The sequence below is a fragment of the Lampetra planeri genome, chromosome 5 (assembly GCF_965212315.1).
Source record: "Lampetra planeri chromosome 5, kcLamPlan1.2.h2, whole genome shotgun sequence".
In the NCBI taxonomy this organism is placed as follows: Eukaryota; Metazoa; Chordata; class Hyperoartia; order Petromyzontiformes; family Petromyzontidae; genus Lampetra; species Lampetra planeri.
Window position 1 is genome coordinate 9,664,561 of NC_136111.1, and position 13,285 is coordinate 9,677,845.

General features: G+C 45.1%; 1 protein-coding gene across 2 annotated transcripts in view; it reads right to left on the reverse strand.

The window, feature by feature from the left end:
- The window catches only part of LOC144718824 (transcription factor HIVEP3-like), a 123,882-nt gene that overhangs the window by 72,242 nt on the left and 38,355 nt on the right, over nucleotides 1-13,285 (reverse strand). The window contains exons 1-2 of one of the 2 annotated variants that reach the window (XM_078594379.1): nucleotides 2,204-2,464; nucleotides 1,837-1,896 (exon numbers count right to left, since the gene is read on the reverse strand). The exons of the other annotated variant lie outside the window; for it this stretch is intronic. The gene's annotated coding sequence lies outside the window, so the exon portion shown is untranslated. Of the gene's footprint in view, nucleotides 1-1,836; nucleotides 1,897-2,203; nucleotides 2,465-13,285 lie in introns of those variants that run through there. 2 annotated transcript variants of the gene reach the window in all.

Below are 13,285 nucleotides of genomic sequence, written 5' to 3' on the forward strand. Positions count from 1 at the left end.
CATCGACACACGAATACATTTAGACGCCGCAAAAACGCACATTGTACTGCATTGCATAGACGCTATGAACCATTAAATGCCACTCAAATGGATTCGGGAGTAAACAGCATCGAGGGCGGCATCACCGCGCAAGACAATCAACTTGCTTTTGTGTTGTAGTCTCTGGTGCAACGGATGATTTTACAGGCGCTGCGAAGTGCGTGATTACACGCGACGTCGAGTCTGTCTGAAATACAATGTCCTTGAAATCATGAATTTCTTTGAATGTCAGGTGAGAGCCCGCCGAGATTCAGAACCATTCCGAGGAGGATACCCCCCCCAGACTTCTAGACACTCACATGCAGTAACTAAAGAGCAGCAGAACTTTTCGTTCATGGATAACTTTTCTACTTCTGATTCGTGCCGTGACACCGGCACGCAATGGGCTTGCTGTTTGTTTTTTTTGTTTGTTAACGAATGCTCACGCTGCGCGGGCAATTTTAACGCGCGCTCCTGCGGCAGATTATGCGGTGAATAGAAATAACTTCGGGCATCAATTACGGGCATCGGCCAGCGTTTGCGGCGGGGATCCAACGGAGACGACGTCTGGCTCAAGTGGGCGAGCGCATCGATGCACGCGGCATTTAGGGTACAGCACGGCGCGTTGATCGTGAAACATTGGACGTGTGATGAAGACCCCCCAACCACCCCCATCATCACCACCACCATCAGCATCAGCATCGCCGTGAACACAGGGCGACAACGAGACGAGCACTCTCAAAGCGCCATGTGCTGTGCCACACGGAATGCATTTTGTTTTTAAATCAGCAGCACGGACTGCACGCGATTCGAGTGCAGCAGACAGAGGGAGGGGGGGAGGTTGAGGGATGATGAAGGGAGCGGAGGGATGGAGGGATGTTAAGAGGGGCACGGGTGAGAGAGGGGAGGAGAGATAAAGGGGGGTGGGGAAGGATGAGAGGTGACGTGATGGGAGAGGTGGATTGAATCTGGGAGTGTGGACGGAGGGATGGATGTGGGATTGAAAGAGGGGGGAATGAGGGAAGAGATGGGAGTGATGGCGATGAACGCGTAGCGAGGAAGGGATGGAGTGATGGACGGTGCGTGTGGGAGTGACGGAGGAAGTGTGGCAAGGAGTGAGACGGGGATGACACGTGAGGGAGGGATGGAGCATATGTTGGAAGCAGGGAGGGATGGAGTGATGGAGGGTGTGGAGGTACAGGGATGATGAAGAGAGCGGAGGGATGGAGTGATGGAGGGGGCGGGGTATGGGTGAGGGAGGAGAGAAGGAGGGTGATGAGAGGGAGAGAGGTGACGTGATGGGAGAGGTGGATTGAATCAGGGAGTGTGGACGGAGGGATGGAGGGTGGGATTGGAAGAGGGGGGAGTGAGGGAAGAGATGTGAGTGACGGATACACGCGTAGCGAGGAAGGGATTGAGTGATGGATGGTGCCAAGGGAATGACGGGCGGAGTGAGGAGAGACAGGGATGACACGTGAGGGAGGGATGGAGCGTATGTTGGAAGCAGGGAGGGATGGAGTGACGGAGGGTGTGAAGAAGACAGCGATTAAGTGCGGGAGGTAGGATGGAGAAAGGGAGGGATTGAGGGAAGGAGTGACGGACCAAACGATGAAGCGGGTGATGGAGTAAGGGTTGTAAGGAGGTGATTGGGGCTAGGGAGAGGCGGCGGAGAAAAGGATTGACAGATGAGAGTGAGGAGGAAGGGATGGGAGGGATCGGGGGATTGAGGAAGGGAGTCTGGCGAAGCTGTCAGCCGCAACGTGCTCACTGTAACCCCCCCCCACCCACAGCGTGTACAGTGATGCCACTCATACTCACAGTAGGGGGAAGCTCAGGGCACTCTTTCATCCCAGACTCACCAACTCGCCCAGCGCGCCACTGGCACACACCGACAGAACGGAGTTGACATTATTAATATTGTCCTCGTAGCCTGACGGCATTTTAGACGGAAGAAAGAAAAAATCCCCGAACCGCGACTAACAACGACGACGATGATGATGATAGCAACAACGATGGCAAAACGGCAACGGTCAAGCAAAAGAGTCGGCGAGGTTTTTGTGTCTCTGTCTCTCAGCCTCTGTCTCTCTCTCTGTCTCTCTGTGTGTCTCTCTCTGTGTCTCTGTCTCTGTGTCTCTGTCTCGCGTCAGGCAAAAAGGAGCCGGGCGAAGGCTGAAGGATAACTCACGGGGGGTGTCGGATTAAAACCAGACGCATTTTTTTCCGCTTTCGTTTTGCTGACCAAGAAGAGACGCAGCGAGCTCCACAAAAATAGCTCATCGTGGCGCAAACCCACCGGGGGGAGAGAGAGAGAGAGGGGGGTGGGTGGTGATGATGATGGTGGTGGTGGCCCAGCGTCACCCGCAAGGGGAGTCTCCTCCCTAGCTCCCCTCCTACTCGCCCAGCAGCAGCAGCATCATCAGCATCAAGAAGTAGAAGAAGTGGGGGAGGAAGGGCTGTCCCCAACTTCTGCCCCATCGCCAGCTCACCAGCGGGGAACCACCGGCGGCTGTCGCCGGCCCCACGTTAAGATTGATGGTGGCGGGCCAGGGAGGGTGGTTAGTTGTGGTGGTGGTGGTGGTAGTGGTGGTGGAGCTGTTATGGCTTTGAGAGGGGGGGGGGCTCTTACTTGTGCTGTATTATCGATTCCTTACCCCCCCTCCCACGGTTCCACCACCCCCCTCCACGTTACCCTACTTCAGTTACCACCACCTCCACCCGAAGCGCCTCGAGGTGTCACGGCTGCGCTGGCAAATCCGCTGCTGGATGAGCCCCCCCCCACCGCCCACCACGTGTCTTTGCGCTCGCGAGCGCAGCGGTCCCGTGGAGTGGGGTGATTTTCGATTTAAAGCTTTCGTGACTGCAGGGATTCATCTTCTTGGTTCTTTCGGTAAAGTCACGTAGAAGGGAAATCATAAAATAATAAAAATAAAACATAATACAATTATTTTAAAGCTTTCGTGACTGCAGGGATTCATCTTCTTGGTTCTTTCGGTAAAGTCACGTAGAAGGGAAATCATAAAATAATAAAAATAAAACAATACAATTATTTTAAAGCTTTCGTGACTGCAGGGATTCATCTTCTTGGTTCTTTCGGTAAAGTCACGTAGAAGGGAAATCATAAAATAATAAAAATAAAACATAATACAATTATTTTAAAGCTTTCGTGACTGCAGGGATTCATCTTCTTGGTTCTTTCGGTAGTCACGTAGAAGGGAAATCATAAAATAATAAAAATAAAACATAATACAATTATTTTAAAGCTTTCGTGACTGCAGGGATTCATCTTCTTGGTTCTTTCGGTAAAGTCACGTAGAAGGGAAATCATAAAATAATAAAAATAAAACATAATACAATTATTTTAAAGCTTTCGTGACTGCAGGGATTCATCTTCTTGGTTCTTTCGGTAAAGTCACGTAGAAGGGAAATCATAAAATAATAAAAATAAAACAATACAATTATTTTAAAGCTTTCGTGACTGCAGGGATTCATCTTCTTGGTTCTTTCGGTAAAGTCACGTAGAAGGGAAATAATAAAATAAAATAAAACATAATAAAATTCAATTCTCACGACGTTTCGGCCACAACGCAAGCAGCCGTCCTCAGAGGACGTGACTTTACCGAAAGAACAAAGAAGACGAGTGGGGTGATGTTTGGTGATTCTTTCACAACGCTGCTGACAGGCAATTGGTGAAGGCGGGTAGGAGAGGTGGGGGGGGGGGCGCCTTGACATTGAGTCGTAGTGCAGTACAACAATGGATTTGTATGCACTGCTCTCTGCTGACAACGAACGCATGAAGCAGCCTACAAAACACGCAGTGTATTACGAAAGTTTCATCACCACCACTACCAACCCACCCTTGCCCGACACGAAATGCTACAATGTTATTTACCATGTTTATTTCAGTTCTGCTTTTTTTTACTCGGATTACAAATTGTAGAGCGAAATGAGCGTGCAACGAACAAGACGAATTTACATTTCGTAATTACATTCGGTATCACTCGGTAATGGAATCCAAATCACGCTGTTGCGATTTGGATTTTAATGACCAAATTACACTGTCAGATTTACCAGGATTGGGTTTCAACCGTCATGAAGCTGTACATCTTATAAAGCTTGCGACATGTTTAAATGTGGCTATGAGACGCGCAGGGAATGTTCGGACAACCAGTTCACGTCTTGTGTTTTATTTTCCCCCTTAGGGCCGTCCATAAATGACGTCACGCACCTAAAGAGGGGGGGGTTAGACATTTGTAACGATGTGTGACGAGGGGGGGGGGGGTGAGAAATGTGACGTCACATCAAAATGCGCAACTTTAAATAAATATAGAATTGTTATAACAACACTCATTTTGATCAATTTGCATTATTAACTATTTGATTATTTACATTTACTCAGGTCACATTTTTTTGCTTTATTCTATGAAGGAGCATTTTGCTTCTCCATGGGAAAATAGAGCAGCATAAATTTTGTACATTTTTGAATGATTGTTATTAAACATTTTGATTCTAATGATTCTACAAGGGCTTTTCATTCTGTGGAATGAATATGTGATTGTTAGAATTGTACTCTCCATTTTGCTTCGTTCTACTACAAAGTTTCAAGTATTTTTTTATAGTTATTATTACTTTTAATATTTTATAATTATAAGATAATTTCAATGTAATATTCTGAACATCTGCAGTTTTAGTTAGACGTTGAATATTTTCAAGTGAATTTTATGATAAATTTAAGCTTTCCAACGCCTTTTTAATACGCGTTTTCTCCTACAACATCACAGTGCAGCGCCACATTAAATACGCACTACAATAGTTTAAAGCGATTTGAAGCATGTTTTATTTTCAAAATGGAAATATGATATTTTTTTGGGGGGGGGGGGGGGGCAGAGCTGTGTGACGTCATATTTGAGGGGGGGGGGGGTCTGACTTTTTGTGACGCCGTGTGACGAGGGGGGGGGGAGGTAAAAAATCGTACAAAATCGCGTGACGTCATTTATGGACGGCCCCTTAAACAATTTGACATGAATGTCGATTATGCTGACGAGGGAACCTTTAAGCTCACGAGCTGAGCGGTGCCAGAGCTGAGTCGGTAGCTAGGATCTGCGTGGAATTTAACATCGTTACAGTGCGGGAGAGAATTCCTCTCATCCATGCCGAAGGGTGGTCTATCTGAAATCTAACCCCTCCAAACTCTGGTTGAGAGTTGAGCGATTCGGTTAGTTATGTCCACATGGAAACATTGAAATGTAAATACAAGTTAGCACACATTAAGGCACCTGCGCTCATACATTCACACTAGCGGACGTACCAACATACGTGTTAAGCTCAACGGTACTCAGCATGAGATATAATACATAAAAAATAGATATACTGTATTATATAATTGTGTATATTGGCCAAAAATTGTACATATCTGGGCTGTGCAGGATTCTAGGTAGGGGTTTTGTAGTTTTTGTGAAAACAAGAGTGTTTTTGGAGAAACATTAACAGGCTCACAGTGATGTCATCACCATTGCTCCACTTAAGACCGAAACAGGAGGACTTCTTCACATTTCGGGCTAATCGCCTGATGAAGCTGGTTTTAATCACCAGCAAAACGTCGTACTCGAATTGTTAATGTTGTAGGTTTACTCTCCAACACATTCGGTGTGCTGAAGTCGTAACTAATTGACACCTTCTGTTTACGTGACAAACCTTACGAATTGGCTATATAGGGTGGTGGCGGGTTTAACGACACATTTATATTTACGCGATCTAACCCAAAAAAACGTTATTATGGTTGCAGGAAGTTGCACAACCGGGTTGCTTCCAGTGAAGAGACAGGTTCTACTTTCATGCAGCAATCTGCTCAGCGATTTGAAGCCATGTATTTCATGAAAGGACACATTCCCAAACCTCTGATTGGTCGTTACATTCCTGAATACGCCGATTAATTTCATTGTTTCGCAACCACTCGCCCAGATGTGGACAAAGCAACCAACTGCAGGAGATAACGTTGCGTGATTTTGCGAGCGATTTGGATGAGCAACCCATTGCTCAGGTGTGGACTCGTTTTAGAAGGCTGTCGGCTCCCGAATCAATTCATTGGTGGCAACACAGTGTCTGTTCGGAATTTGCCTGAGGTGCCAAACAAACCCCACCGGATACAGTAAAAATAGTTTTCTGCACTGAATACTGCATTACACATTGTTATATCTATTGTATTTTCTCAGGGCATCCTTGGAAAATACACTTGTGTCTCAATAAGCTCTCACCGGGTTATAAAGACTTAAGGGGGCTTTCCTGGATACACTTTTAGAGCTGCAATCGTTACGAGTGTTCACACTGCCCTCTCGTGGTCCTTCACCCTTTTTACTTTTTGTGTTTTCTTATTATTATTTTTAACACCCAATTACAGTGCACACCAATGGCACAGTGGTTAGTTAGCACATCGGGCTATGAACCCCCTTACATGGAGCTCAATTCCCAGCCACGACTCACATCAGTGACGATATCTAAACTACTCCTGGCCCAACTCTCTTCACCAATCCACACTCGCCAGCCGTATGTCAAGCAACTACCATGGCCACCATAGCGTGGGGAGACCTTCATCTAGTATTAGTTTGACAAGAGGGGTTAAAAATTAATCATCGTGATTAAGTCCCGATTGTACGATGCGGAGTCACTGTGAGAAAAGCACTGTCCCTTTAGAAATTCCGAGTCAACAAAGCTTCATGTGCATGCTAGGGAACTGCCCCATAACACAAGAGAGCTTTCTTCTGAAACACTACAATGACAAGCACTTCAATAGACCTATTTCGTGCTACTCTGCGATCAATAAGCCTGATTTTATTTTTAAAGAAAAGCTTGCAGAGATAGACTCTGCTGATTTAATCATCATCAACCATAATCTCTCCAATGTTGGATGAAGGCTTCCCCAAGCCGTTGCTATCAGCCATGGATGGTCCTGCAATGTCACAAACTATCTAGCTCCCACAGACACGAGCTGTCCTCATCGCTTCATCTCTGCGATGGGCGTCTCCCTGCACCCCTCCCCCCCCAGGCATTTTCCATTTTAATAAACCAATTATACTCAGTTATTGATAACTGTGTCCAAACCATCAACTATTTATGAATGAAAAGCATATTGAAATCACGAGTGGCTTAAATCAGTGTATATTACAGCGTGCATCGCCGATCAGAAATATGGACATTGACAATAACAATAAACGTAAGCTGAAATGTTCCCAAAGGACCATGCAAAAATGCATGCTTGGAATAACGCTGAGATACAAGGAAGAGAAACACATGGATTAGAGAACAAACGCAAGTTCGCAATATCTAATTGACTTGAGAAAGTAGACTTTTGGAGGAAGGATGCGCCTGGCAAGGAGTGACGCTCGGCGGTCAAGACAAACGACGGAGCAACAGTCCAAATGAGGAACACGCCCAAGAGGACGTACACCGTGTAGAAGATGGAGTGATGAAATTATATCGTGTGCGGGAGCTAGATCGTTGCTTCGCAAATCCGAGAGATATGGTGACGGCTTGGAAAGGCCTTAATCCAGCAGTAGATAATGGCTGCTGCTGCTGCTGATGATGATGATGATGGATGTAGCCCGGATTCAAATATAGGTTCCAAGCTCAGTGGACCTGGCTTGCGTTGTCACAAGTTACCAACAAACCACCGCGGCCAGTGCTCACATTCTAAATTACTCCGAGGCGATAGCCCAATAAACATCTCATCATCAGGGCATCTCTCCTGGGGTCCGATAGGCTGGCACCAGGGGGAAGGTAGTCTTCCTCACTCACACAAGACGTCACATCGCCCTGTCACCAACACAGGAAGCGCCCATCCCCAGGCTCCCAGCCACATGCGGACTTTTCCTGCGTCTGTTCGCCTCCGCCTTCAATTGTCACTGGGTGGCCCAGATTGCCCCCCATCGGGCGAATACGTTTGGTGGGGTACACCCTCCCCTCCCCCCAACCCCACCCCACGTAAAATCCGTTTCCTTAACGAACCCCCCCCATTTGGCTAATGCGTCTGTTTTTGTGGTGGTGCTGTATTGCTGTCCAGTAGGATTTCAAGTCGTACTGCGTGTTGTCCGATGTTCAGCTCCGCGTGCTGGAGGCTTCTTCTCCCGACACGTGGAGCGAAACGCCAAAACAAATCTGAGAGCAAAATCCCATTGTTTCCACGAAGACCAAATGTTGCCCATTGATAGGCTGTGATGTGGTTGTTATTGCTTTTTTATGCTCTAAAAATATTGGTAAAAAGCCAGTATAAATAGAAAATAAACACACAACTGAATTCACAGGAGATCGTAAGCCAGTTCTGAAACATACAATCCAATGCAAGAGTAATTGCTGGACAGTCCAGTACGGTACGAAATTTGGACCGGCGAGCATGTGGCATTTTTCCAAAGTGTAGGGTCGAACCACCTAACAAAAATTCAGCATCGCTTTGCTGTTCGGTTTTTGAGCTTAGGGTATACGAATTTCTTATGTTTTATGGGTTTCCAGAAATCCCGGTTATATCCAGACAACGTTATTTCGAGGGCACACTATATACACAGACCTCCTGTACCGACTCCCCAGAAGGGTGCACTCACCTTGGAGGAAAAAAATTATCTCTATCGTGCGAAATGCTTCGTTGACATGTCCTGAGCAAAGGTGATAAAGCCGCGATTGCTCTGGGAAATGAGTACTAAAGCTGTGGGAAAATATAACACGCTGACAAGACCAGTCAATCAAGGGAGCCAGAAATATTTTATTAGTATTTGCCTACGGACTGCGTGCACAATGACAGCCAGAAGTCCACACGGAACATTCTAGATTTGAAGCTTTCGTGACTGCAAGGATTCATACTCTTAGTTATTTCGGTAATGTCACGTAGGTAAAAAATGAAATTAAAATTAATAAAAAATAAAAACAATAAAATCACGACGTTTCGGAGGCAACACAAGCTTCCGTCTTCAGGTGAAACTGTCACAGAGATTTTGCTGTGACAGTTTCACCTGAAGACGGAATCTTGTGTTGCCTCCGAAACGTCGTGATTTTATTGTTTTTATTTTTTATTAATTTTAATTTCATTTTTTACCTACGTGACTTTACCGAAAGAACTAAGAGTACACACAGAACATAACACGTGTGCAGTGCATTTTATTTTCTCAGTAAACGAATGGACAAATTTACTCAGCACGGCCAGTCACGATACTGTATTTGAAAAACATTAAATTATAAACTCATAAATGTAAAATCGTATGTCTGCTCAAATGGGCAAGGGGTGGTCTTAATCTCTGTTAGCAATCTTGAGCTCGTGGTGGAAATTCCACATTCCCATGGGGCACCACCAATTTGCGATGACTAATACACTGCACGTAATTACAATGCTATAAACACATCGTGTACACATGTACAGGCATCTTGTCAATCTCCTGCTGGATGGGGGCTGCCCTGTGGCACGCGGGTCATTGGGGGGATTATTTGACCTTACTTTTATCATGCAATTCGCCTTCCTGTAGGGGTCACCTGAAATCCGTCGTTTACAAAACTCGACCAACAACCCTGAACGAACTGAGACAAAACATAATTGACCAATGTTCAAAGATTACACCTGTAATCTTAAAAATACGTAAGTAATTAAAGTATATTATTCATGCATGCATTAATGGTAACGGACGTCAGTTTGAACATTTGTTGAAATGAATGAAATCACCCTACGTGATTTGTTAAAATAAATAGAACCCTGTGGCCTGAATTTTGGCCCACCCTGTATTTTGCAACACTGCCTTCTGCTGCCCATAACATAGCTCTGCAACAGCCTATACGATGTATGTGTAGGGGTGTCAGGGGAAGGATTCCCACCAATAGGAGGGTTAGTGGGATGATGACAGGAGAAGGGGGAGGGGTAATCGAGGAGATATAAGGGGAGAACGGGCAGGAAGAAGGGGCTTTTGGCAGGAACCAGATTGGGACGGCTGGGGACAGGTGTGGATGGGAGAAAAGGATTAAAAGACGACCCCCCTGCAACCTTGTGTCGGCTCTCCTTTACATATGTATAGTAGTCACCCATCCTAACACTCGGCTCAACGCTGCTACATGCTGCTTAACTTCTGAGATCTGATGAGCTCAGGTGGATTCTGGGTAATTTGCTCTTAAGCTAAGCATAATATACTTAGTGTAAAATATAGCTTGCTTAAAAAATGTATCGCGTATTATTTACCACACTATTTTATACCAATATACTGTACGGCACAGAATATTACAATCAGAATGCACCAACACTCAAATGCATTAATTGTACAATGAAAGTAAAAAATGGCTATTATTTCTGGTAATAAATGCATGGATATACATTCAGCAAAAAAAAAACTCGACCGCTCATATTGTATTGCAGCATACGGTAAAAAAATAAATTTGCACCAAAACATTTTGTTTGGAAACAAATTGCCCACGATAAAGTATAGATATGGATGCGGTGGGCACTTTGTGGATTCCCGCACAGATGCCGATGATGAAAATGTCATAGGTGTAGAATCTGAATATGTATTTATAATGGAAGAATCCGATGAAGTATAAAGATCTTTTTCACAGATATCCAATAGTTCACAGATGTCCAGTAGTTTACAAGTCACGCAAAGGATAACAAACGAAAGCCCATTAACTAATGGTGACGATCTAACCCCGGATATCTACGTTTTCAGACAACACGAGGCTGAAAGCTGGGGCAGGTGGGTGGGTGGTCAAGCAGTCATTGCACTCGCTAAACATTTTGGATGGATCAACAGAAAATGTGTGTTTTGTGTTCGTTGACTCGGGCACCAATAAAAACTGGCTGCCCCCAGATCTTACCTCCTGAATGCAGGCAACCCCCTACATTGCCAAGCCTATCAGTGGGAAACACGGGCGAGACTTTTACCCCCCAACAGTGTATGTATGTTGAACTTCTTCTCCCACTGTACATAGCCAACACGCTAATCGGAGGTGTTATCCGCTTAGTTGAGGAATCGAACCGATAACTGTTAGAGTAATTGATTACTTTAAGAACAGGATATCCCAGCACTACTCCTGCGCCATTGTGTACTTAGTTGACAGATCGACGCCTGTGACAATGGTATTGATTATACTTGAGACAATTCACATGACCAAATAACCCAGAATGCACCTGGTCTCGTCTGATCTCGAAAGCTCAGCGGGCGTGAGCCTGGAGAGTGAGTGGATGGACGACCACATTTCAGAGGTACTAGATGCAGACACGATGGGTGAGATACATGGAACAAATTTCGAGCAACGTGGAGAGAAAGAAACAAACACATGTAAGATAGATACATACATATTCCAGAGAAGGGAGAAGAGTATAATTATTTTTGTGATGACGAATGATGACTTAAGATTGATAACTGATGTTTATGATTCATTAATGATAATGACCGACAATGATAACTGAGTAACTCACGGGTAGCCCCAAGGACAACAGGATATTGGTCCCCATATCAAAACGGATAGGAGCAGTCCTCTATTATTTGGTAATTACCAGAGGTGGGACAAAGTCATTGTTATGCAAGTCCAAGTCGAGTCGCAAGTCATCAAATTCATGACTCGAGTCTGACTCGAGTCCAAGTCACATGACTCGAGTCCACATCTCAGAGGTGGGACAAAGTCATTGTTATGCAAGTCCAAGTCGAGTCGCAAGTCATCAAATTCATGACTCGAGTCTGACTCGAGTCCAAGTCACATGACTCGAGTCCACACCTCTGGTAATTACTGTATTGGTATAAAGTGCAAACAATTTGTTTCAGTATTTGCTTTCAAGTTGTTATGGTAAAAACCGCAAACAGCAAAAAACACACTTACATAACACGTCCCACGGAGGTCAGCCTCTGCATAGATTCAACTACAGCGCTGCTCCAGTTCAGTTTCACCAAAAAGCACTGGCACGCGTCCATTTGTGTTCCATTTGTTTCTGTTTGTCTCCGTGTGTTCCGCGTTATTCTGTTTCACCAGGTGATAAATCAAGGGACCGAGACGGGTCTGATTTGTGTACGTATGCACCCCGTTTACTAAGTAAAAAAAACAACCGATCGAGTTAAGTACTATACACAATATTTTTTGTGTATAGTACTTAACAACGGTTCGCGTTCAGATTGTGTTACAATCAAAGCAGTTCCACCATGATGCGCATCCCCAGTTGGAAATTGGTATCCACATTTTATTCCGGGCCTCCACTAGGTTGACTTAGCCTGCAAAACAGCAGGCGGAGCTGTGTGTGAACATCAACACACGGGGGACAAAGGCGAGCGAGCCCAAATATTGCTGGCCACGTCCATCTGTTTGCACCCGTGCCGGCGCTAATAGGTGCTCGCTAACATTGCCTGCATTGGGCAATCTGCAAGTCTTAATTTCAGCCATGTTAATCCAGGTTTGGTGACCCGGACAATATTTCCATGCCCAGAACACCGCATCCAGTACACTTTTTGCTACGTCTGTGTGTGCTTATCATTTATTCAATTAGTATTTGACTCATTTTCGTGACCCAGAAAATATTCGGTGAGTAATTTCGCCCTGCTGGCCGGTATGTACGAGCGAACTGTATGTGTCCATACATTACATTTGATAGCAACCTACTTGCTGTGCTGTTCCCTATTCGGTATCTTGTTTGCCCCCCCCTCTCCCCGGACATCACCAAAAAACCTCAAACGCACTCACGTAAAATCTGTACGATCCACAGAACACCGCTGTCTCTAAACGACCACACTCGGTTTCTGACACACAACAGCAAATACAAAAACAAGTAAAATACTTAGCAACAATCATGCAAACATACGGATTATGTAATGCTTTCCAACACGCGTTTGTCATCGGAAGTATTTAATTAGCTGTATGGTAGCCGATGCGTGGTCATTCAGGCAAAACACATTTGTGTACTTTTGGCAAGAGTCATTTTAATGCAAGTTTGTGTCTCCCAAGTTCTGGGTAGATTTTCAACATGTAGCAACTCTAGGAGCAAACACGAGCCCACACTACATTTACGTTCACATTTGATCAACTTTACAAGCGCTATCTGTTTTTTTATCTGTTTTTTTTTCAAAAAAAGATAGCGCTTGTAAAGTTGATCAAATGTGCACGTACTTGTAGTGTGGACTCGTGTTTGCTCGAAGAGTTGCTCCCTGTTGAAAAGCTACCCAGAACTTGGGAGACGCAAACTTGCCCTGTTATGGACCGACAGACCGAGCTAATGCATGAACAACATGCAACCTGCGTTGCAAAGCGTTCAACCACAATGCCTCCA